Below are 23,979 nucleotides of genomic sequence, written 5' to 3'. Positions count from 1 at the left end.
AACTCTGCCAGTTGAGTACTTACCTTTAAACCGATAACTCAATTTTCTCCACAGGGTAACATTGACTGGCTTTTTCTGAAATTTCTTCTAAGTGTGGACTTTTCAAAACTTAAAATATTCACCAAAAATCAGCCGAATAACGAAAATACTCCCCTGCTCTTAGGTGAGCTCCCAGTGCTGGATCTTGGTGCCCAGCACTGACTCTGAAAAATACTTACAACTGTACTTACCAGTAACCCAATTTTCTCCCATAGGAAATCATTGACTGTTTTTCTGTGAAATTTCTTCTAAGTGTCAATTTCTGCAAACTTTAAATATCCTTAATACCTGAAAACATAATTACTTACCTGTTTTGGATAAAGGTCCCAGTACTGAGTCTAGGCACCCAGTACTGGATTACAAAAGTAACGAGAACAAACTATACCTGCAACTTGAATTTTCTTCCATAGGGAATCCCTGACTGTTTTCTATGAAATGTTTTCTGTCAACTTTTAAAATAGCAAAATATTGTCTAAAAATCATAACAGTAACTAAGTCGACTTTTATCACTTGATTCTAAGTACTGACCCAGGACTGAATCTAGGATCCAGTCCTGGAATCCCAAAAGTAATCCTAAAAGTAATCTGTTGCAAATAACTTGAAACTTCCATTGAACTCAATGCATGATTGTGTTTAAAATTGTGTTGCCTATTGCAACCACTTGTAACTTTCTACAAAAGGCAATTGCATATTGCAAAAATATTTATATAAAGCATCTCATTCTGAGAAAGTATATTTTAATACCTATTGTTGGTTCTAAAATAAAACAAGCATATATTTTTTATATATAAACCATTGGCCTACAGTTCAGTTATTGAGTGTGTGACACCATTTGCTGACAGAGTGTGCAACAAATGCTTTACACTGCCCTCTGATACTGCCTTACTGCTCGACCAAGCTACCACTTTAGAGAGTGAGGTTATATCTAACTTTAGCCTCTGCCAAACCTCTGGGGACTGTTGACTCTGTACACCCTGTACATATTTGGGAACAGTATATACAGAGCCACTTTCTCACACCTAGAGAACAGTTCGCAGAACGGGGAGGATGGGCGGGCAGTAAGGAATCTATCACTAATATCTCTTACAGATGGAATAAGCTACTTACCAGTATGCATCTGTTCTTGGCATGTAGAGCTGCAGATCTACACACTGTGCATAGATCGCCATCTGGTGTTGGGCCTGGATGTTTGCACTTGTTTTTGTCTTGGAAAGTCTTTGGAAGTCACGAAGTATGCGACTCCTCCTTTGGATCATAGTGCGCATGGGCATCGGCTCCATACTCCGATTGTTTTTCGCCAGCAGGGAAATGATGGAGCTTAGTAAGAAGCAGGAAAGATGTCCATGTGTGGTGTATCTAAAGAAGATAATACTGGATCAGATAAAGGTAGCCGGGGAGGCGGGTGGGCGTGTGTAAATCTGCAGCTCTTCATGCCAAGAACAGATGCATACTGGTAAGTAGCATATTCCGTTCGAGGCATATGAGCTGCAGATTACACACTGTGCATAGATTGTACAGCAGTATCCACTGCTAGCGGCGACCACGTGTATCTGTTGCAGTAGTTTGAAATAGTGTTTTGAGTACAGCCTGGCCCACACTAGCTTGTTGTTTAGTTTGCACATCAACACAATAGTGTTTTGTGAATGTGTGCAGTGTAGACCATGTAGCTGCTCTGCAGATATCATCTAAAGGAATGTTACCTAAAAATGCCATTGAAGCCCCTATATTTGGTGTAGAGTGGGCTTTAGGAGGAACAGATAATGTACGTTTTGCTTTATGGTAACAAATCTGTATACATTTGACAATCCACCTAGCTATCCCAGATTTTGATAAGGGGTTGCCTTTGTGTGGTGGTGAGAAAGACACGAATAGTTGTTAGGTCTTACGAAAAGGTTTTGTTCTCTCTATGTAGTATAGTGGTGCTCTTTTGACATCTAAGGTGTGAAGAGCTCTTTCTGCGACTGTTTGTGGCTGCGAGAAGAATACAGGCAGCTCTACAGACTGATTGAGGTGGAAGGGAGAAATGACTTTAGGGAGGAATTTAGGATTAGTTCAGAGAACAACTTTATTAAGATGCATCTGGAGAAAGGGTTCTTGAATGGTTAGTGCTTGTAGTTCACTAACTCTTCGTAGAGAAAAAATGGCTATGAGGAAAGCAGTTTTCTATTTTAAGAATTGTAGCTCACATTTATGTTGAGGTTCAAATGGAGGCCCCATTAGTCTTGTGAGAACGACGTTTAAATTCCACACAGGGGAAGGTGGCACTCTGGGGGGAATTATTCTCTTGAGTCCCTCCATAAAGGCCTTTATAGCAGGTACTCTGAAAAGTGAGAGATGCTGTCTATTTTGTAGCTATGCTGCTATGGCAGCAAGATGCAATCTGATAGAGGTATAGGCTAGGTTGCATCTTTGGAGGTGTAGTAAGTAGCCTATGATGTGTTGGATAGACACATCTAGGGGATTAGTGTCGTTGTTATAGCAGTATACTTCGAATCTCTTCCACTTGGCTGCATAGCATGCTCTAGTGGTAGGCCGTCTAGCTTTTTTGATGACGTTCATACAGTCAGGAGGAAGGTTAAGGTAACCAAATTCTAGGATTTCAGGAGCCAGATCGCTAGGTTGAGCTGAGCTGGGTCTGGGTGTTGGATCTCTCCATGGTTCTGGGTTAAGAGGCGTGGAGAGAGGTGTACTTTTTGGTGCGGAACTACAGAGAGTTCCAGCAGTGTGGTGTACCATGGCTGTCTGGCCCAAGTTGGAGCAACTAGGATGAGCGTTAATGAGTGTTGCTGTAGTTTGTGCACCACTAGCGGAAGAGGCAGAAAAGCGTACGCAAATCTGCCTGACCAGTTCATCCATATCGCATTGCCTTTGGACAATGGGTGAGGATACCTGGCGGCGAAGTTTGGGCATTTGGCGTTTTCTTGGGTGGCGAAGAGGTCTATCTGTGGTTGTCCCCAAATCTGAAAAAACTGTTGAAGAACTTGTGGATGAAGTTCCCACTCGTGGATTTGTTCTGTTTGATGGCTCAAGAGATCAGCTATTGTATTTTGGACTCCTGGGCTCCCATAGATTTGGCGGTGTCTGTATCCTTCATTTTTTCGAGGGATATGTCTACATTGGGTCCATATAGGTGTTGCTCATCAAAAGGCTGATTGAGTATAGAACTCTGTACTTCGGGTTTCAAACCGGATATACGTAACCAGGCATGCCTGCGCTAAAGAAAACTGGTGCTGATTGCCCTTGAGGCGGTATCTGCTGCATCTAGGGCACAGAGAATGGAGGTGTTAGTGATGGTCTTACCCTCTTGGATTAATTCACTGGCCCTGTTTTTATATTGGTCAGGGAGGCGCTGCATTATGGACTCAAGTTCGTCATAATGTGCCCTGTCATACCTGGCTAGGAGCGCTTGGGTGTTGGCAATGCACCAAATATTTGCTGCCTGTGACGCTGTGCGTTTGTCAGTGGCGTCTAGGAGTTTTGATTCATTGTCTGGTGGTTGTACGTCACCTGACGTTCGGGAATTTGCCCTCTTCCTGGCATTAGAGACTACAAGGTTGTCTAGTGGTGCGGGGCCCTTAATGTATACTGGGTCAGTAGGGGCAGCTTTATATTTCTTTTCTATTCTTGGGTTGATGACCAGAGGCCTGACGGGGTCTTTAAAGATCTCTGGTGTGTGCTTAATGACCCCTTTAAGCATGGGCAGTGTTGAGGTGGACCTTTGTGTGGTATCAAAGGTATCCATAAGAAAATCCTCATCTACTGGGTCTGTATGCAGGGCCACCCCGTGGTATTGGGCAGCTCTTTGAAGGGGCTGGTTGAATCCGATATTGTCCTCTGGGGGAGAAGGTCTGGAGGGATAAATATCATCTTGTGGAGTGTAAGCGACATCTGGTACATTGTAATCATCCCAGGGGTCAGGGGAGCCAGTAGGAGTAGGGTTCCCAAGGGGTTAATCGTCCGCACCTCCCCCTGCATCATCTGAGGTGTTTTCATCGTCATCATCATCTATTGGGGTAGGTGACTGTGTGGGAGAGTGGTGTGGTGGAGGAGGAGGAGGAAGAGGAGACGGAATCCGTAATGGAAAGGTAGCAAAGTCTCTCTTCTTTGGTGGCCGTGTGGGCGCAGGCATGTCTAGTGGTCTTTTCTTGATGCTGAGCATTAAATGACCAGTCTTAGGATCTTTTATTAGAGTATTTTGGGTAGGATCGGGTCTTAACAGTTCATCTGTGGGAGACAGAATCTTCGGAGCAGAGGGCTTTGGTGCCGTAAGTTTTTGGGGCGTTGACTCAGTAGCGGTTCTAGGCTTGGAACCGTGTAGTTTTGAAATGTCTTTATCAGTTGGAACCGGTTGCTGTTTTTTCGGTTCTGAGGTCTTCGGCTTGGAAGTATCGGGGCCTTTAGGCGGGCAGTTTTTAGTCGGCTCCGAGGGTGTTGTTGGTGGCGAGGAACTGGTGCTAGCCTTCGACGCAGAGTGCTTTGATGTGGGAGCAGCGGTCGGCGTGGATGAGGTCGATGACGCCTTTTTCTTCAGTGTCGGATGTTGCTTTTCGGTACCGAGGGTAGGCTGACTCGAGCCAGAGTCGCTTAAAGGCTTAGTAGGCTTCTTTACCGGGCCCGAAGGCGGGGCATGGGAAGCAGTGTCTCGGCGTGCACCCGGGCCCGAAGGTGGAGGTGGTACCGAAGCCTTTTTTGACGGTGTCGAGGGGGCGGGTGGGTCGGGGTCGACGTCTGTACTCACGGCCCTTTGAGCTGGAGTGATGTCTTCGACGTCTGAATCATCTGCTTCGGAGGCGATGATGATGGCTTCCTCGACTGGACCCTGCTCCGGAACATAGACGCCCTCTTGAAAGATGTCGTCGGGGATCGAAGATGACGAGCGCGCCATTGTTCTTCGAGCTCGTCGGTCCCGGATGGTCTTTTTGGAGCGGAAGGAGGCACAAGCTGGACAGTCTCTGGCCTCGTGCTCTGGTGAGAGGCAGAGGTTGCACACCTCATGTAGGTCGGTGAGGGGAAACTTTGACCCACATCGAGGACACTTTTTAAATGGCATCCTTTCCATGAGCCGGGGATGAGGCCCGGGTAGGCCCAACGGCCTTTGTCGACGACCGGAATCTTAGACTTCGAAGTTGAAGGGTCACGTGTGGCTGGAAACGCGATCAAAAACAATACCGTCGAGATGGGAAGGATTGCGCGTCGAAAGAGAAAACAGTTAACGGTTCCGAACTTGAACGCGAGAACACATCCGAGCCCGATGGCGGAAAAAAACAATCCGAGGATGGAGCCGATGCCCATGTGCACTATGATCCAAAGGAGGAGTGACATACCTCGTGACTTCCAAAGACTTTCCAAGACAAAAACAAGTGCAAACATCAGGGCCCAACACCAGATGGCGATCTATGCACAGTGTGTAATCTGCAGCTCATATGCTTCGAACATATCGTTACACAAGTAAGTAACTTGTGCATCTGAAAGAGACACGTTAGTGATAGATTCCTTACCTTGGAATACATACCCAAGCAATACCAACCACGGTGGTGGGTCTGCGAAGTGAGATTACACCAGAAAGTCAAGGAGAACTGAACGGCCAAAGAAGCCGTCTCTCCGGACCTGACTGTCAAGGCAATAGTGCTTAGTGAAAGTATGCAACGAGGCCCAAGTGGCCGCCTGACAGATGTCTTGCAGGGGGACATCGCGTCCCAATGCTGTAGTAGGTGCTGTGGCCCTGGTAGAATGAGCGCGCCGCCCAACCGGAGATTCCTTTTTGGCCAGAGAGTAACAGGCTTTAATGCACAAGACAACCCATCAGGAGATAGTGCGCTTGTGCACAGCCCGGCCTTTCTTGGCGCCCACGTAGCCAACAAAGAGCTGGTCATCCACCCAGAACTGTTGTGTGCGGTTGAGATAGAACGAGAGCGCACGTTTTGGGTCCAGAAGGTGGAGCCTCTCCTCTTCTCTTGAAGGGTGCGGAGGCGGAAAGAAAGTGGGCAGAGTTACAGTTTGCCCAAGATGAAAGGCAGAGACTACTTTAGGTAGAAAGGAGGGACGCGGTCGAAGCACAACCTAGTCCGGATGAATCGACAGGAAAGGAGGTTTGCAGGAAAGAGTCTGGAGCTCACTCACCCGCCAAGCAGAGGTGAAGACCACCAGGAAGACAGTTTTCAAAGTCAATAACCACAAAGGACAGTTATGAAGAGGCTCAAATGGAGCGCACATCAGATATGTGAGAACCAGGTTCAACTCCCATTGAGGCATCACAAAAGGAACAGGAGGGAAAAGGTGAGTAATGCCTTTGAGAAATCGATTGACAACCGGGGACTTGAAAAGAGAGGGCTGATCAGGCAACCTAAGAAAGGCTGAAAGAGCAGAAAGGTAGCCCTTGATAGTGCCCAAAGCAGAGCCCTGCTGGGCCAAAGAAAGGAGGGACAATAGGACCTCAGAAAGAGGGGCACAAGAGGATCAACAGATTTTGCTATGCACCATGCCACAAATGTTTTCCACCGACAGGCATATACCGTTTTAGTGGAAGGACACCTGGGTGCCAGAATCACATTACAAACTTCGGGAGGCAAGTCAAATGGAATCAGCTGTCGCCGCTCAATTTCCACGCAAGGAGGTGGAGGCTGGACAGGTTCGGGTGGAGGACCCTCCCCTGTTGCTGCGACAGGAGATCCTTCCGAAGAGGCAGTCGGATCAGGGGATCCACGCTCATACTGAGTAGCTCGGGATACCAAACTCTTCTGTGGGGCCTGGCCTCGTGGCGTGGGCCTCCATGACCATTAGCACCCCAACCCAACCCATACACCACCCCTGGTCCCGGGTTATAGCCGCCCGGCCTCCCCACCCCGTAGCCACCGAAGACCCCTGGCCACCATGTCCCGAGATCCCAATGGCCGGCCCGGGGCCCCAGCGAAACCTAGACCCTAAACGCGCCATGCCCGGCCGAGGGAGAGGGACCCCCCCCAAGCAAGACAGGGCGGAGCAGTCTCTGTCACACCTCCGACCTCCTCTCCAGGGAGGGTTTCGATCGCCCTGCGGGCACCCAGGGAGCTGGCTCCCCGCATGCTGGGTGTCTGGAGTCCCTCCCGCCCCAACTTGAAAGGATCAAAGAGCCGAGCGGCAGGAAATCCCGACACACCGCCCCCAGACACCAAGACCCCTCTCTGTGAGGACGCCGGACTTCAAAGAGAAGAAGGCGTATAACAGGGGGTGCTGAGGGGACTGGAGCAGAGAGACTTGGAACTAAGAGAGACCTGCGGACCTGGTCGCGGCTCGACGAAACTGGAAAGAAGAACGCTACCCGATCCTGGGAAACCATCTGAGCCCTGCTGACGTCGTCGCGGCTCCCGAGAACACTAAGAACTCTGGGGCCTGCTGAGAGACTCGCGGCTCCCCCCGACCCTCGGAGCCCTGCTGAGAGACTCGCGGCTCCCCCCAACTCTAAGACCGGCAGAGCCTGCCGAGTGAATCGCGGCTCCCCGAAGATCTCCCGATCGACAGTTCCTTCCTGCCGGAGCCCTGCGGACGTGGTCGCGGCTCGAGAATACACTGGTCCGGCTGGACCCAAGACTGTACCGTGTCCCCCGGCTCGAGGATTGAGAGCTGTGCTAAGGATACTCGGCATTGACTCTGAACCTAGAATTGTCCCGCTACCCCAACCCCCCTTGTCAAAGAATTACCAAGCTTGTTGTATTGACCAAAGACTACCTTGCGGATCATAAAGATCCAAAGAATCTTAGATAAAGATCTCCGTCTACTGAAAACTACTGTGTGGTGTCCCTTTGTCAAGTAGTGCAAGCTCAGCGAGTGCGATCCTAAAGTACGAGACCCCTTCCTGAAAGGGCCTCTCCGCCGGTGCTCTGCCTGGTTCTGGGAGAGGTGGGTCACGGGGTGGTCAGGAACGTGTTCTGTAACCCCCCCTGAGATCGCCCATTCCAACATTTTGGTGGCAGGCGACAGGATCCGAGCCGACACCTGGAAATCGTACAGTAAACAGCTGACGCAGTACCGAACAAAGATGGAAGAAGGAACCGCCATGAGTACCGCAGGAACCAACGCGAGTTCTACGTCCACATTTGAGGAGCTGTTCGACCTAATCGCTTGGGAACATCTGTCCGCCAATTGCTTTGTAGAGTTACGCCAGCACCTCCTCAACAGCAAGCTCACAGATCCTCGGAAACTGGCTGTTGAAGCTGACCGCTGGGTGAACACCCGGGCCCCCTGGGGCCCCGTGGGAGACTATGGCCGCCACAGTCCGGGACCTCCCTGCCAGAGGGGTGGGGGGAACCAGGTAAGACAGAGGGAATTCCAGGCAGGCCCCCAGCATAGTCCCCCCAGACACTAACCCCCGCACTTTCCAGCACCACCTCCAGCCAGCACGGGGCCCCCGGGGAGACAGGGACCCCGAGACAAGATCACCTGTTACCGATGCCAACCGACTGGTCACTACGCCAGTGACCCCCAATGTCCCAAGTACCAACGGGCCGCAGGGACCGCTCCCCCAACCCGACAGATGGCCACCGTGGCCCTAGGGGAGGAGATGAGGACACCGAGGAGTGGGAGCCTGCAGCCATGGCTCTGGTCTCCCTAGGAGACCGAGAAATGGTTCTCGGAACTCCCTTACCCGCCAACACCAAGAAATACCAACAGCAGGTGACGGTCAACCGTCACCGAGTCGAGGCCCTCCGCGACACCGGGGCGAGTGTCACGGCGGTCCACTGCCACCTGGTCGCCGAAGACCAGATACTACCCGACGTCTTCTGTCTGGTTTTGTTAACCATTGATAACCAGGGGGTGTTGGATCTAACCAGACTGAGGTTAAAGAGAGTCTATATACAGCCATACCTATGAAAATCAACTGCTCTCCCGGTTTCCCTTGAACCTCCTGATCTACCCCGAGGCAGATCAGGGCTGAAAAAAGACTTGTATCCCTGCCTGGCACCTCTTTGAAAAATGTTATCTCGGATTTTAAGATATTTAGCGTAGTGCAGGAAGCTAACATGTGGTCAAGATCCGCCTGATACAAAGAGCATCGGGGGCATAGAGTTCCCTTCCCGCTTCCCCCATTTAGCAATCTTTTTCCGCGTGTAGTAAAGCGAAAAGCAAGTTTTATAATACTGCACCTGAAGCCGTGCTGGTATAAGTACTTTTTGTGCTAATTCCGTTGAGTGTACAAATAGATCCTCTGTAATATCAATTTCCTCTTTCCACTTAGTAGCCCGCAGTCCCAAGTCGTCTATCATTAGGGAATTATACACACTTCTTATGGATGGATGGTTCTGTCTCAAATTATCTATGATAGGATTGTTGATGGGGCCTGATGGGCCGCCACATTTCCTACCTAGGAAGTCGCGTAGTTGCAAATACTTGAAGTCCCTCCAGTCTAGTGCGTATTGTTCTTTAAGTGTCTCAAAAGTAACTATACCAGAGAGGGAATTAAAATCCCTAAGTTTAGACAGGCCCTTATCTAACCATTTCTTGATTGAGTCCTTAAAAACTTCGGGCAGATTAGGATTATCATCGATCGGTGTGTAGTAATTCAAGCGACCCATTCCTAGCATTTTCTTAACTGCTTTCATGGTTTTGTATCCGGCAGCCAGCGTCTTAAAGCGTACCTTTTTATAATGAGAATCATTTAAAAACCTCCAAGCCCATCCCCAGGCATTTTTACCCAGTATAAGTTCGATGGGTGTGTGTATGCTTTCTGAGAGGTCGTCAATTGGCTTGTGAGAAAAAAAGAGTGTAATTATACAAAAGGGTAGTTACCCAATAATACAGTCTGATATTTGAATGAGCCAATCCGCCCCTGTCCTTTGGTAGGGAGAGGAACTTATATGCTCTCCTAGGTTTTGCATAGGACCAGATAAACCCAGAAAACAGATCTTCAATCTTTTTTAAGCAATTGATACTAAATTCTAGCGGAATAGCCCTTATGAGATAGAGAAACTTGGGTAAAAAAGCATTTTAATAATATCACATCTCCCGATTATCGAAAGGTGCAAATTATTGAATCGCCTTAGCTCCGGTTTAATTTTATCTATCAGGGGGTCGATATTGCAATCAACTAGCTTTTCGACATTGGCCATAATATCTTCCCAAATATGTGGCCCTCTCCACCTGCCTAGTGTCATCCCCCAAACTGATATTTTTACAAATAATCTGGGTTTTAGCTCTGTTGAGGGAGTACCCAGACAGAAGTCCAAATTTCATCGCCTCTAGTTCAACCTCCACCATAGATATTACAGGGTTAGATGTTACAAGCTCAATATCGTCGGCGTATGCCAGTACTTTCGTTTCCCAGCCCCGAGTAACAATTGGGCTAATCCTTTGATTGCCTTCCAGTACTCTTAAGGAGGGGTCGATGTACACGTCAAATAAATGAGGTGACCTAGGGCATCCCTGGCGTGTACTTCGAGTTATTTAGAACGAATCAGTGAGTGCTCCATTAATAAATAGTTTTGCGGTAGGTTGAAAATATAACATCTTAAATGCCTGTATGAATCGATGGCCTAACCCAACCCTTGACAGAGACTCCCAAAGAAATGGCCAGGAGACTCTGTCAAAGGCCTTCTCGGTGTCAAGTAAAATTAGTGCTATAGAAGCCCTGAAAATATGCACTGCGTCAAAGAGTCAGATGGTTCTCCTAATATGATCTGGGGTGCCACGTCCAGGGATAAGCCCATGTTGCCTTGGTGAAATAACTTTATGAATTACCCCAGCTAAACAAACCGCTAGCATTTTGGAATAGATTTTGCTAACCACATTTCGTTTGTGTTTTTTCAAAAATACGATAATTTTTGCTTGTGACCATGATGCCGGTGGATTCCCCCCCTTAAAAAACATGTATGAACAAGGGAAATATAACCTCTAAGCTCTGTAGCAAATTTTTTATAGAATTCTACTGGAATATTATCTAATCCAGTGGCTTTACCATTGGGGAGGTTGTTAATGCATAGCAGGGCCTCAACCCATTGGGGGGCTCTTCCAGTTGAGTCTGATCGTCTTGCGATATCTGTTCTGTTGAAATCTGGTTGAAATAATTCATAATATCTTTTGAGTAAGTTTTGGTAGTTTCATGATATAAATCTTGATAGTAAGAAAGAAACTCTTTACGAATGCCTTCAGGGTCTGAGATTGTAGCCTGGGTGGCATCAAGCACTGAAGTAATAGTATTCCTTGTGGCTTTTTGTCTGGCCCTGACCGCGAGGTGATGTCCGACCTGCTCACTACACTCACATTTCTCCTTTCTCCAGGTTTCCAATCTTTCTACAGCTTTGTTGGCTATTACTTCCATAACCGCCGATTTGGCGGACATTAAATTGGCCAAAACATTGGCAGGGTCGTTACCTTCTCTATGTGCCGCAATTAAATTTTCTTCTGCAGCTGCCAGTTGAATTTGCAGAGTTTTTAATAATTGGCGTTTTTTCCTATTTAGAGCAAGTGAAAAGCTCAGTGTCTCTTCCCTTATTGCAGCTTTCAGTGCATCCCAGATCACTTCAATCTTAGTACTGCAGAGATTTTCCTTAATAAATTGGGGGAGCCACTGCCTCATAGTTGCAATAATCATCATTTAACAGTAAAGACCGTTCAAAAGTCCAACTCACCCTATCCCGATTAACTATGGTTTCCCCTTTAATCTCGAGAACTAAGGGTTTATGACCCGACACGATACGTGGGGCCTTTTCTATCATACACTTGTGAAGAATAAAATGAGATGTGAAAATATAATCCAATCTCACCAATTTATTGAGAGGAAATGAGTAGAAAGTGTGCCCGGGATCTGTGGAATGTTGTGAGAGCCAAATATTCATGAGTGCCTGTTCTTGGCTTAGAGTCCTCAAGGTCTTAAAGACCTTGGGTTTCCTACCACTATAACTCCAATTTTTATCTGCGGATATATCTTGGTTTGCGGGTAGATTTATATTAAAGTCTCCGCAGATGATGATTGGTAGAGGCCACTTGGCCAATTCTTTATTCAGATAATCAAAAATGAGAGGGTTATCAGTAACACTGACGTAGATCGCACATATGGTGATAGAATCACCGTTTTCCCTGCGGCATTCCGTAATGACCCACCTCCCATTTTGATCAGCAGATGAACGTATAAATTGAAGTGAGCCTTTGACGCATAATATTGCCACCTCCGTGTCCTGGCACTTTGTGTTGTAGCCCCAATTACTGTATAGCCAAGTGTGCCTAGCAGATGTATCTGTGTCCTATCGATATGTGTTTCCTGGAGGCATAAGATAACAGCTTTAACCTCTTCAATGCCCGTGACGAGCTGGTCTCGTCATGGGCCGCGGTTGCGCTGTGCCCATGACGAGACCAGCTCGTCATAAACCCCGCCCGCTAATGAAACGGCCGGCACAGGGCGGGGAAAGGGGCGGGCACTGAAGGGGTTAAGAAGCCTAAGCACGACTGCAGTGTTACGACGTTTCTTTGGATTATTTAGGCCACACACATTAATGGTTGCTATACGTAATTTTCTCATTCAATCCGTAGAATTGTCCCGCTTCACTTGACCCCTGACCAAAAGATAATATAAAAAAAAAAACACCCCAAAGTAAAACCGATGCTCTTGGTGCCAACCCCTTCCCCTTGCCCCTCCCACACCTTCTCCCACCCCATAGGGGAACCCTCCCCCCACCCGCGACCTGCCACTGAGACTACCTGGCTCTACCAGAGCCAGGGTGAGGGCGTCTGGGCAGTCAGGACCCCGTGGGCCCCCCCCGATCCAATCCCCTTCTTAAGCTGAACACCCCATTTGTGCTGAGACCCCTTTGTTTTTTATTTATGCTCATTTTATCTTACTAATACTTCCTCCTTGCACCTAACCCCCTTCCCTTTAAATTATTCTATGGCATTTTAGAGGCATTCTATTAACGTTTTTATAGGGACATTAGTACATAAACCTTAAGATTCTCCTTTCTTTTTTTGTTTTTTTCCCCCATTAATGTCTATTTGCGTCTTTCGTTGACTCAGTAATCTCCTGCAGATAGGATTGGGCCTGAACTTCAGAAGTGAAGCTGCGTGTGACTCCCTTGTATATAATTTTTAGGCGTGCTGGATTCTGTAAAAATACCGTTGCTCCTGCTTGTTGAAAAGGGGCGAAAAGTTGTCTTAACCTCCACCTACGCTCTACTGTAGCATGGACAAAGTCAGGCCTGGTGAAAAACGTGACTCCATTGAACTCCCTCTTTCTTGTTGGTCTTGCTAGATTAAAGAGTGTCTGGCGTAGGAGAAAGTTACCAAAAAAAACTAGCATGGTGCGAGGGTACTGCGCTGGAGATTGGGGGCGTTTGGGAGTTGTTAATGGGAAGCGGTGTACTCGCTGTATTTCTTTCTCCAAGTCCCAACCCTGCAGCTCGGGAAATGCGCCTTTCAGGAGCGAAATCATATAGGGCCTGGGGTCATTCCCTTCGACTCCTTCCGTGATCCCAAGAAAGCGGAGGTTATTACGTCGCATTCTGTTTTCTTGTTCCTCGAGCTTCATCATTAAGCCCTTGACTATACATTTGTGTTCTTCTTCCTGTGCTTTCAGGAGGGAGACCTCTTTCTCAAGCTTCTCCGTGCCCACCTCTACTGACGTCATCCTGTCAGCAATTTCCACGCAAGTGCGACCCACTTTCCTTATTGCACCTTGTATTTTTTGAGTGACTTGTCGATTTTTCCTGTTGTCTGATTTAACCTCTTCTTGGAAGCTCTTGATAGAATATATAACTTCTGCCAAGGTGGGATCGTCCTTGCCTCTAGCGTTTTTGCCTCCCGTGTCACAGTTGAGTGAAGAATTTCGGCCAGATGATACGGTACACCAAGGGGAGTCACCAACTGAGACAATGAATAGTCCCACCTGAGTTCAGGATTGCTTCCATGATCCGAATTTTCTCCGCTATTGGGTCTACTTTGCCTTTTCTTTTCCCCCCATGACTTCTCTTTTTGTGTCGCGGTTTGCCATACTGCCTCTGAATCCGTACTACTTCCCCAGTCATGTCCTTCTCCATCACTGGGCGTAGATAGCCCGGTCTCATACATCTCGGACTCATCGGTCACAGACATAGTTTTGTCCCTTCTGCCAGGTGTCATTGGCTGATATGGCACACCATCAGAATTCCCTTGTGATAGGTCATCCGATTTTGGAGGCTCCTGAGCAATAGATTCTGTTTCGGTTGTTCTTATGTCTGGGTTTAGAAGTTCCGCTAAGAGCCCATTCTCTGTTTGCGCTGTCCAGACCTCGAGATTTCCTGAGGCTGATTCCCCAGCTGCCTCTGATTTTTCTAGCGGTGCAGGGCTTATTATAGCTAGAGCAGTGTCTAGAGCTAATATTGCTGTTGAGTTTTCCAGGGGATTCTGCAAAATTTCTTGGGCGTCTTGAAGGGGGTCTTGCCAGCTCTCCGATGTTGGTCTCCCAACGAGCTCGGCGCTGACTACCTTCCCTTCACTAGACCCAAAGATATGAGAGATTAGAGGCTGAGAACTGTGTCCTTGATTAATATCAGTGTGCTTTAGTTTTTTTACTTGAATTCTCTACTTGTTTGGGAGCCAAGTCAATAATGTCCGGAAACTTCCCCCTTTCTATTTGCTCTTTGTTTTTGGCTCCGCGGGTTTCCAGGCGTCTCTGCGACCCTTCTGGAAGACTTGACTGTGTATCCCCGGATGAAACGGGGGATACAATGTTATTAGTTTTGCTTTTAACTGATTTAATTGTTTTGGCTCCCCGCCCCGTCATTTTCACTTGCTTGCCTGTTTTCTCGGGAGGACGGTGTGTCCACTGTCTCCGTTTGCTAAAGAGAATCCGATTGGAGTGCAGAGCGCTTCTCTCCGTACCTGCGCAGGTCAGGAGCCGATGGAGAGTCAATAGAATCACGTAGAGGCTGCGCTCCGCTGCAAACCGCTGCATGATGATGCAGGGCGGGGATGCTGGAGCCAGGCGATTCTTCTTTGATGCTCCAGTCGGGCGTCTCTGTAGCTCTCGGCACCATTGACTTTCGCTAAGCCACGCCGATATCACTGTGATTCTAAGGCCGCCCTCCAGCTCCATACGGTAAGGTTCGTTGAGCGTTTGACTTTGCCTTTTTTGTTGGTCAGCTTTTAAAATAGGATTCAGAGTATTTTCAGCATGCTAGCGCTTGTTTGGTGTCAGCTTGAGGGTCCAATCGGCGGAGCTCCATCAGGTAGCCGCTTTCTCAGTTGCCATCTTGTCTCCCCAAGGTGCTTTAATTTCCTAAAGAACTCTGCCTTGACGTTCCACCCACATCCAGAGACGTAGAGCCTCCTGACATAGGGTCCACAACCCCACCCCACCCTGTTTGTTGCAGTACCACATGGCGGTGGTGTTGTCTGTGAACACCTGCACTACTCTTCCCTTGACAGAGGGAAGGAATGCTTTGAGGGCAAGTAGGATCGCCTTGAGCTACAAAAGGTTGATATGGAGCTTGGACTCCGCCGGAGCCCAGAGGCCTCTGATCTCCGCCTCTCCCATGTGGCCGCCTCATCCCAAGAGGGACGCGTCCGTCACTACTGTGTGCTCCGGTTGGGGAAGGAGAGGGATCTGCCGCTGACCCAACGCTGGTTCATGAGCCACCAATGCAAGTCCTGTGCAGTGCCCTCCGAGATCTGGACATAGTCGGACAGGTTCCCCCGATGCTGCGTCCACTGGAACTTCGGGTCCCACTGCAGAGCCTGCATATGCCATCTGGCAAGATCGATCAGCAGGATGCAGGAGGTCATGAGGCCCAGCAGCCTCAGGGTCTTCCTTACCGAAATCCAGGACCAGGGCCGAAAGTTCGGAATCATAGCCCGAATGTCCCTGACTCGCTGTTCGGGAGGATAAACCCAAAACTGCGCCATATCCAGAACTGCTCCGATGAAGAGGAGCTTCTGAGAGGGAATCAGGTGCGACTTCGGCACGTTGATGGAAAACACCAGCCAATGCAGGAGGTCGGCCGTAGTCTGGAGGTGGGAGACGACTGCCTGGGGCTAGCCTGCCTTCAACAGCTAGTCGTCGAGATAGGGGAAGACTGAAACCCCTGATCTGCGCAGATGAGCTGCGACCACTGCCATCACTTTCGTGAACACCCGAGGGGCACTGCGAGGGGCGCTGGTAAGGCCGAAAGGGAGCACGGTGAACTGAAAGTGCTCGTTGCCCACCGTGAACCATAGGGCTGGCAGGATGGGGATATGAAAATAAGCATCCTGCAAGTCCAACGCTACCAGCCAGTCTTGCAGGTCTAGGGCAGACAAGACCTGAGCAAGCGTGAGCATCTTGAACTCCTCCCTCCGGAGGAAGCGATTGACGTTTCGGAGGTCTAAGATAGGGCGCAGACCTTTGTCCTTCTTCGGAACCAAGAAGTAGTGAGTGTAACAACCACGGCCTACTTCTGGCGTTGAAACACGCTCGATGGACCCCTTGGCCAAGAGGGCCATAACTTCCTGCTGGAGAAGTGCCAAGTGTTCCCCCGATATGCGGTGGTACGGAGGTGGCATGGCTGGCGGGGTAGATTCGAAGGGGAGGGAGTAGCCCCTGCGGACTATTTGCAGAACCCACCTGTCCGAGGTTATGGAGCGCCAGTGGGGAAGGTAATGGCGAATCCTGCCACTCACCGGCGTCAAGTGGGTGTGAAACAACGGACTAGGAAGGTTTAGAGGTGGCGGCAGGGGTGGTGGTGGACTGACCCGTCCACTGTCCCCGGGGTCCACCACAGCGGGTCCCACATCTGCAGCTGCGCTTAGACTGTGGCTGCGCAGCCTTGTGGGTCTGAAAAGAATGCACCTGGTCCCCAAGACCTTGACCTCGAAAGGACTGAAAAGCAGGCCCCGAGGGAGTACGCGTGGTGGCGAGACCCAAGGACTGGGCCATAGCCTGAGAGTCCTTAAAGCAGCATGCGAGTGTCCCACACAGGGAATAGCGGCCTAGCAGGCACGCAGTATTCACCGCCCGCAACCCAGAGCTGGCAGATGTGAAAATCTTTTTCCCAAATTGCTCCAGTTTCCCAGATTCCTTGAAGGGAACGCACTCTGCGAGGCAGAAGCCTGAACAACCAGACTCTCAGGCGTGGGGTGTTGTGTGAGAAAGCTGGGATCCCCCAGCGCCAGGCGATGGCGGCGCGCCACACCCTTGTCTACCGGAACTCCTGTGTTAGGTTAGATCCGGGTGCCCAACAGGATATCAGTAAGCGCTTCATTGAAGGGCAGTAACGGCTCAGCACAGGAGGACTGCGGCTGCAGGGTCTCAGTCAGGAGATTGGTCCTGATAGGCACAGAAGGGAGCTCGAGGTTAAGAGCCTCAGTTCCCCTACGCAACACCACCAAAAAAGTCCCAACCTCCTCCGTGGCCACGAAAGTAAGGGGACAGAGTACCAGGGTGTGGTGAGAAATCCAGACCCACTGGACCCTCCACATCGCCTTCCCATTCAGGCTCATCCTCGCATTGGGCAGCAAGAGGATCCTCGGACCCCTCCCAGTACTCCCCTTCATCCACCAGTTGCTGAAGAGGCCTGTAAGGACAGGGTGCCCTGGGAAATGGGATAAACTCCCCTCCAAGAAATGGAATGGGAGGGTAAGATACCAGTCCCGATTTGGCACCGTCCGGCGTCAGCGGCGGCGCCGCGCCTATCACCGGAGCCGAAGCCGGATCCAGGGCCGGAGCCGAGGCCGTTACTGAGGCCCGAACCAAGGCCGGAGGCGCCGCAGGGTATGGTGCCAGCGTAGCAGAGGCCAGAGGAGGCGGCACGGAGGCAAACCCTTCCAACGGATCCACGGGGCCCGAAGGCGCTCCAGAGGGACCCGGCGAGGCAAACAAATGGCGCAAGGCCGACATGAAGGCTTGCCCCTCGTCTGACATCGCGTACGGGCCCGGAAAGGGTGGGTAGGCTGCAGGCATCAACAGAGGCTCCAACAGAGCCGCGGGGGAGTCACCGCCCACCCCCTCCACCGCATCCCGCAACCGGGGAAGGGTAGAGGAAGAGAGAAGTCGCTTTTTTGACTTTTTATGGCGCCTAGACTTACATGTCCCAGATTCCGACGAGCGACGATGATGGCTTCGTGACTGGTCCCTCGACCTCCTACGGTAGCGGGACCTTGATCGGCATGGAACCGATTGTCGGACCTCCAACAACTTTCGGGAATGCTCCCGCAAAGCTTTTGGTGCCATAGCCCGACAATCTGGGCATGCCTCGGGGTCATTGGCGTGCCCCAAGCAGAAGAGACACGTCGTGAGGGTCCGATACCGACATGTTTCCACGGCAGGCCCTACAGGACTTAAACCCAGGCATCCCTATTGCACCGGGAGTCAAGTACACGACAAAACAAGTTGTCAGTATCCAAGTTAAAACTTTTAACTAGGGGTACCGCTCTCTCTCGGATCTGCGCTGCTGCACGGAAAAAGAAAGAACGACGTCAGCGCGTGTGGGCTCGTCTAAGTAGCTCTGACGATGCCATCTCGGCGGCTACGACGCCAGCGACAAACGCTGTTCTTGGCATGTAGAGCTGCAGAATCACAGACTTGTGGATAGATCGCCATCTGGTTTTGGGCTCGCATGTTTGCACTTTGTTGTTGTCTTGGAAGAAGACTTTGTAGTCACGAGATAGGTAACTCCTCCTTTGGATGATAGTGCGCATGGGCATCGGCTCCACCCTGAGATTGTTTTTCGCCATGAAGGGAAATGATGGAGTTTGTAAGAAACAGAAAGATGTCCATGTGTAATGTTTCCAAGTAAGATAACGCTGGAACAGATAGACGTACCGGGGAGGCGGGTGGGCGTATGTGATTCTGCAGCTCTACATGCAAAGAACAGATGCATACTGGTAAGTAGCATTTTCCATTCTAGGCATATGAGCTGCAGAATACATACTTGTGCATAGACTGTATAGCAGTGTTCTCCCTTAGCGGTGGTCACCTGTATCTGTTGCAGTGGTCTGAAAAAGTGTTTTAAGAACAGCCTGGCCCACAGAAGCTTGTTGTTTTACCTGCACATTTACAAAATAGTGTTTGGTGAAGGTGTGTGGCGTAGACCATGTTGCTGCTTTACAAATGTCATCTAAGGGAATGTTCCCTAAGAATGCCATGGAAGCCCCTAGTTTGCGAGTTGAGTGCGCTCTAGGGGGAATTGTTAATGTGTGTTTTGCTTTGTGGTAGCATATTTGAATACATTTGACTATCCACCTGGCAATTTCAGCTTTGGAGATGGGGTTTACTTTATGAGGTGGAGAGAAAGCTATAAACAGTTAGTTTGTGTTTCTAAAAGGTTTAGTTCTGTCAATGTAAGTATAGCTCTTTTGACATCAAGTGTGTGAAGGGCGCTCTCTGCTACAGAATCTGGTTATGGGAAAAAAACGGGTAATTCCACAGATTGATTAAGATGGAAAGCAGAGATGACTTTGGGAAGGAATTTCGTATTTGTTCTAAGAACCACTTTGTTATGATGTATTTGTAAGAATGGTTCTTGTATGGTTAAAGCCTGGATCTCACTTACTCTTCTCAGAGAGGTGATTGCAAAAAGGAAAGCTACTTTCCATGTAAGGAACTGCAGTTCGCATTTGTGTAGAGGTTCAAATGGAGGACCCATGAATCTAGTAAGTACAATGTTTAAATTCCACACTGGAGAGGGTGGGATTGTGGGAGGAATTATCCTTTTAAGGCATTCCAAAAACGCTTTGAGGGCAGGTACTCTAAACAATGACAAATGTTGTCTGTTTTGTAGGTAAGCGGCAGGGGCAGCAAGATGTAGTCTTATGGATGTGTATGCCAGATTACATCTTTGTAGATGTAGTAAATAGCAAATAATATTTTGAATTGAAACATCTAGTGGGTCAATTTTGTTATTGCAGTAAATGACAAATATTTTCCATTTGGCTGCATAGCAAGCTCTAGTACTAGGGCGTCTAGCTTCTTTAATAATGTTCATACAGTCTGGCAGGAGGTTGAGGTAACCGAACTCTAGGACTTCAGGAGCCAGATCGCTAGGTTTAGTTGAGCCGGATCTGGATGCCTCATCTCTCCATGGTTCTGTGTAAGAAGCTTTGGGGAGAGTAGTCGTTTTTTGGTGTGGAACTAGTTAGAGTTCCAGGAGTGTTGTGAACCATGGTTGCTGGGCCCATGTTGGAGCAACCAGGATCATCTTGAGAGACTGTTGGTTTGAGCTTGTGCAATACTAATGGAATGAGGGGGAGTGGTGGAAAAGCGTACGTAAATCTGCCTGACCAGTTCATCCATATCGCATTGCCCTTGGACAATGGGTGTGGATACCTGGAGGCGAAGGTTGGGCATTTTGCATTTGCATGTGTGGCAAACAGATCTATGTCTGGGTGGCCCCACATGTGAAAAAACGGATGAAGAACTAGCGGATTAAGTTCCCATTCGTGGATGTGCTGTGTGTGATGCAGTTAGCCTTTTCTACTTCGCATTCGACTAAGAAAGGGATTACCCCTTTCGTCTCTAGAAGAAATTTTAGAAACCTTACGAATGAGGCTTTTGCCCCTCTTGTTCCCACACCAGAGGCTCTCTCCTTAAAAGACGCGGATGAGGCAGCACAAGATCTGCACGATTCCATCACTAATGCAGTAGAAAAACTTGCACCTGCATCCTTGCGATATGTAGCCCGGCGGAAACCATCAGCGCCATGGTTTTCGGACCATCTCAGAGTATTAAGACAGGGCTGTAGAAGCAGTGAGAGGAGATGGAGGAAATCCTGGGATCCCATGGATAGGGAGGCCCACAAGTCTGCTCTACGGGAGTATAAGCAGAAAGTGATAATGGAGAAGCAGGAATACTTCTCCAACCTTACCAGTTCACTTACCTCCTCTAGGGAGCTTTTTAAAATTGCTGATTCGCTGTGCTCCCTCCAACTTCCAGACCCCGTAGTTAGCTCTCAACGTCTCTGTGACGACATTGCAGACTTTTTTCACACAAAAATCTTTGATATTCATACTTCCTTGGAAGTACAACGTCTCTCCTTGGCAGAAAATCTCCCTCCAGGCATAAGCTCTTTTGAGACACTGGATATAGTCCCTTCCAGCCTCCTTTCTGTTTTTCCTTCTATGTCTCTGGAGGGTTTGAATCTTCTTCTAGACAAGACGAAATCCTCCTCTCCACTAGATCCATTGCCTCTCAAAAAGCTAAAAGAGTGTAGGAACAGCCTCCTTCCTCCCCTACTTGAGGTGATGAACAAGGCAATTGTTCAAGGTATTTTTCCATCAATATGGAAGAAGGCCATTGTGAAGCCGCTTCTTAAGAAGCCCTCACTCGATCCTGGCCTCTTGAAAAATTTTAGACCTATCTCTCTGCTCCCTGCACCCGCTAAAATTCTAGAAGCATACCTGAATCGCCATTTATCCTCTTTTCTTGAAGCTTCGGAGTATCTTGACATTACCCAGCATGGATTTCGAAAACATCACAGCACAGAATCTGCCCTCACCTCTGTAGTCGACAACATCCGACGCAAGGTTGATGTTGGACAAACTACTGTTCTAGTGCTACTGGACCTCACAGCCGCATTCGACACTCTGTCTCCTGCCATTCTAACATCTCGGCTTAGGGAGGCAGGTGTCACTGGCTCGGCCCTGAGTCTCCTCAACTCCTTTCTCCTTGATAGGGAACAGAGAGTGATGCTCGGCAACCACCTCTCCCCAGCAAAGTCTCTGCAATGTGGGGTGCCACAGGGGTCGGCATTAAGTCCGACCCTGTTCAACATCTACGTGGCCCCCCTTGCTAGGCTAGTAAGATCGCAGGGGATGGAGGTGGTATCATACGCCGATGACACCCAGATCATGGTTTCACTAACTCAGTCCTCTGTTTTAACATCTGCCTTTAGCTTCAGGTCCTGTATACAACATGTTGCAGATTGGATGGTTACCAACTCCCTGAAGCTAAATGGCGACAAGACTGAGGTCCTGATCTTTGGGAAGGACCAAGATATCTGGTCGAGTGAGTGGTGGCCCTCTTCTCTTGGCACCTGCCCCACTCCCTCTCAATCTGCCAGAAATCTGGGTGTAGTGTTTGATACCTCACTCTCGATGTCCTTACAGGTGAATCGGACTGTTTCGACCTGCTGGGGCGTGATCAGGACGCTCAACAGAATTCGCAGCTATTTGTCTCTTCAAGCACGCAAGCAGATTGCAGTCGCCCTTGTTGGTTCCAGGTTGGACTATTGCAATTCTCTCTACATGGAATCCAACAAGGGCCTTCTACATCGACTGCAAATCGTGCAGAACGCTGCTGCACGTTTTGTCCTGGATCTTTCCAGGTCCTCTTCTGCTACTGCTGCGAGGAGAGACCTCCATTGGCTGCCTATTCAGCACAGAATCTATTTTAAAATTCTCTGTCTGACCTATAGAGCACTCGAGGATGGATCTAAAGGCGCTATCAGCTCCCTGCTTACCCGTTACCACCCTACAAGGTGTCTGCGCTCTTCGGGACTATTCCAACTTGTTGTCCCTCGCTTTAAGCTCACTAGATGGGGAGCCAGGGCTTTTTCAGTCGTTGCTCCACAACTTTGGAACATCTTGCCGACAGAGTTAAAGACCTTACCCTCTTTAGCGCTGTTTAAAAAGGCCCTAAAAACGTGGTGCTTTTCTAGAGCCTACACAGGTTGAGCTGCAGGGGCTTTTGTCATGAGTTGGATTTAGAATTAGGCGCCTTGACGCCCATTGGGCTATGTTTGCGCACGATAAGATCCCTTTTATTATTATTTATTATTATGACTGAGCAGATCCGCAATCTGATTGTGTACCCCTGGAAGATGTTCTGCTAGAAGGTATATTTTTTGTGGGATGGCTCATTTCCATATGCTTTGCGCTAGTTGAGAAAGCTGCAAAGAATGAGTTCCTCCGTGTTTTTGTTTATAATACATTGCTGTCATATTGTCTGTGCGGACAAGGACAGTTTTGTTGATGAGATGTGTTTGGAACGATTTTAATGCTAGAAAGATTGCCAGTAACTCCAGGTGATTGATGTGGAGCACTCTTTGTTGAGGGGTCCACCTACCCTTAATTGTGTGGTTTAAGAGATGAGCTCCCCAGCCGGTGAGCGATGCGTGGGATCTGGGTGTCTGATAGGACCGTTTTGTTGTATAAGAAGGTCCGGTCTGATCAATAGCTTCTTGTGAAGACTTGCATGTCTAGGAGCCCTGAGTATTAAGTTTTAACAACCAGGATGAGGGTCATGGACACCCGTCTCAGTTTCCTTATCACATACAGGCTGAGAGGCAGAGGAGGGAAAGTGTAAACAAATATGCCTGACCAGTTTGTCCAAAGTGCAATGTCCATGGACTGTGTGTGTAGTTACTTCCTTTCTTTAACACCAATTAACCTTTAAATAGGGGCTTGTCTGTTCAGTTAAAATCTTTTTTATTGTTGCCTTGCCCTTTTGCCTCCTGGGCCCTGGGTCTCTAGGTGCATTGAAGGCAAGCTCAGCCTCAGAAGTCAGTTTCTGTCTCGGCACTGGAGGTAGCGTGGCAGATTACTGTTGTGGAGTGGTTCAGGAGAAATCGTGTCTGTTTCTGGAGCTGATTCTGACTAGAGCAGAGTTCTTCTGCCAGTTTCGTCATGATCATAGACATGAATTCCAGATCTCTGCTTCAAATGGGCCCTTGGTGTTAACTTGTTGCTCAGTCTCAAAGGCGCTCTCTTTTTCAAATTCGGATCCAAAGGAGGAGGTTTGCTGTCCTTCAGGTGAGGGAGAGTCTGTGAGGGGAATTGTCAATGAGCGTCTTTTTGCTCTGCTCTGGGGCTCGCTGACGGACTTCTGTGGAAGCGGTTTTCTGCCTCTGTGTGGAGGCACTTAATTGATCACGGTTTCGGCCCCTGGATTGCAAATGGAGCAATAGTCGCAACCCCTCAGTATCTTCTTGATCTGGGGTCCTATTGGTGTTGACACAGAGGGCAACCTGTCTGGATCATGTTCCGCGGAGGAGCTTAAACAAGTTTCGGGGCTGGGCATATTTTGGGCCA

General features: G+C 48.9%; 1 protein-coding gene across 1 annotated transcript in view; it reads right to left on the bottom strand.

Moving 5' to 3' along the window:
• LOC146829211 (fibronectin type-III domain-containing protein 3a-like) overlaps positions 1–23,979 on the bottom strand; it is a 608,949-nt gene that overhangs the window by 140,868 nt on the left and 444,102 nt on the right. The window lies entirely within an intron of this gene.

The sequence above is a fragment of the Triturus cristatus genome, chromosome 5_2 (genome assembly GCF_964204655.1).
Source record: "Triturus cristatus chromosome 5_2, aTriCri1.1, whole genome shotgun sequence".
NCBI lineage: Eukaryota > Metazoa > Chordata > Amphibia > Caudata > Salamandridae > Triturus > Triturus cristatus.
Note: the sequence above shows the minus strand (reverse complement) of the source record. Positions and strands in the feature narration are given on the sequence as shown.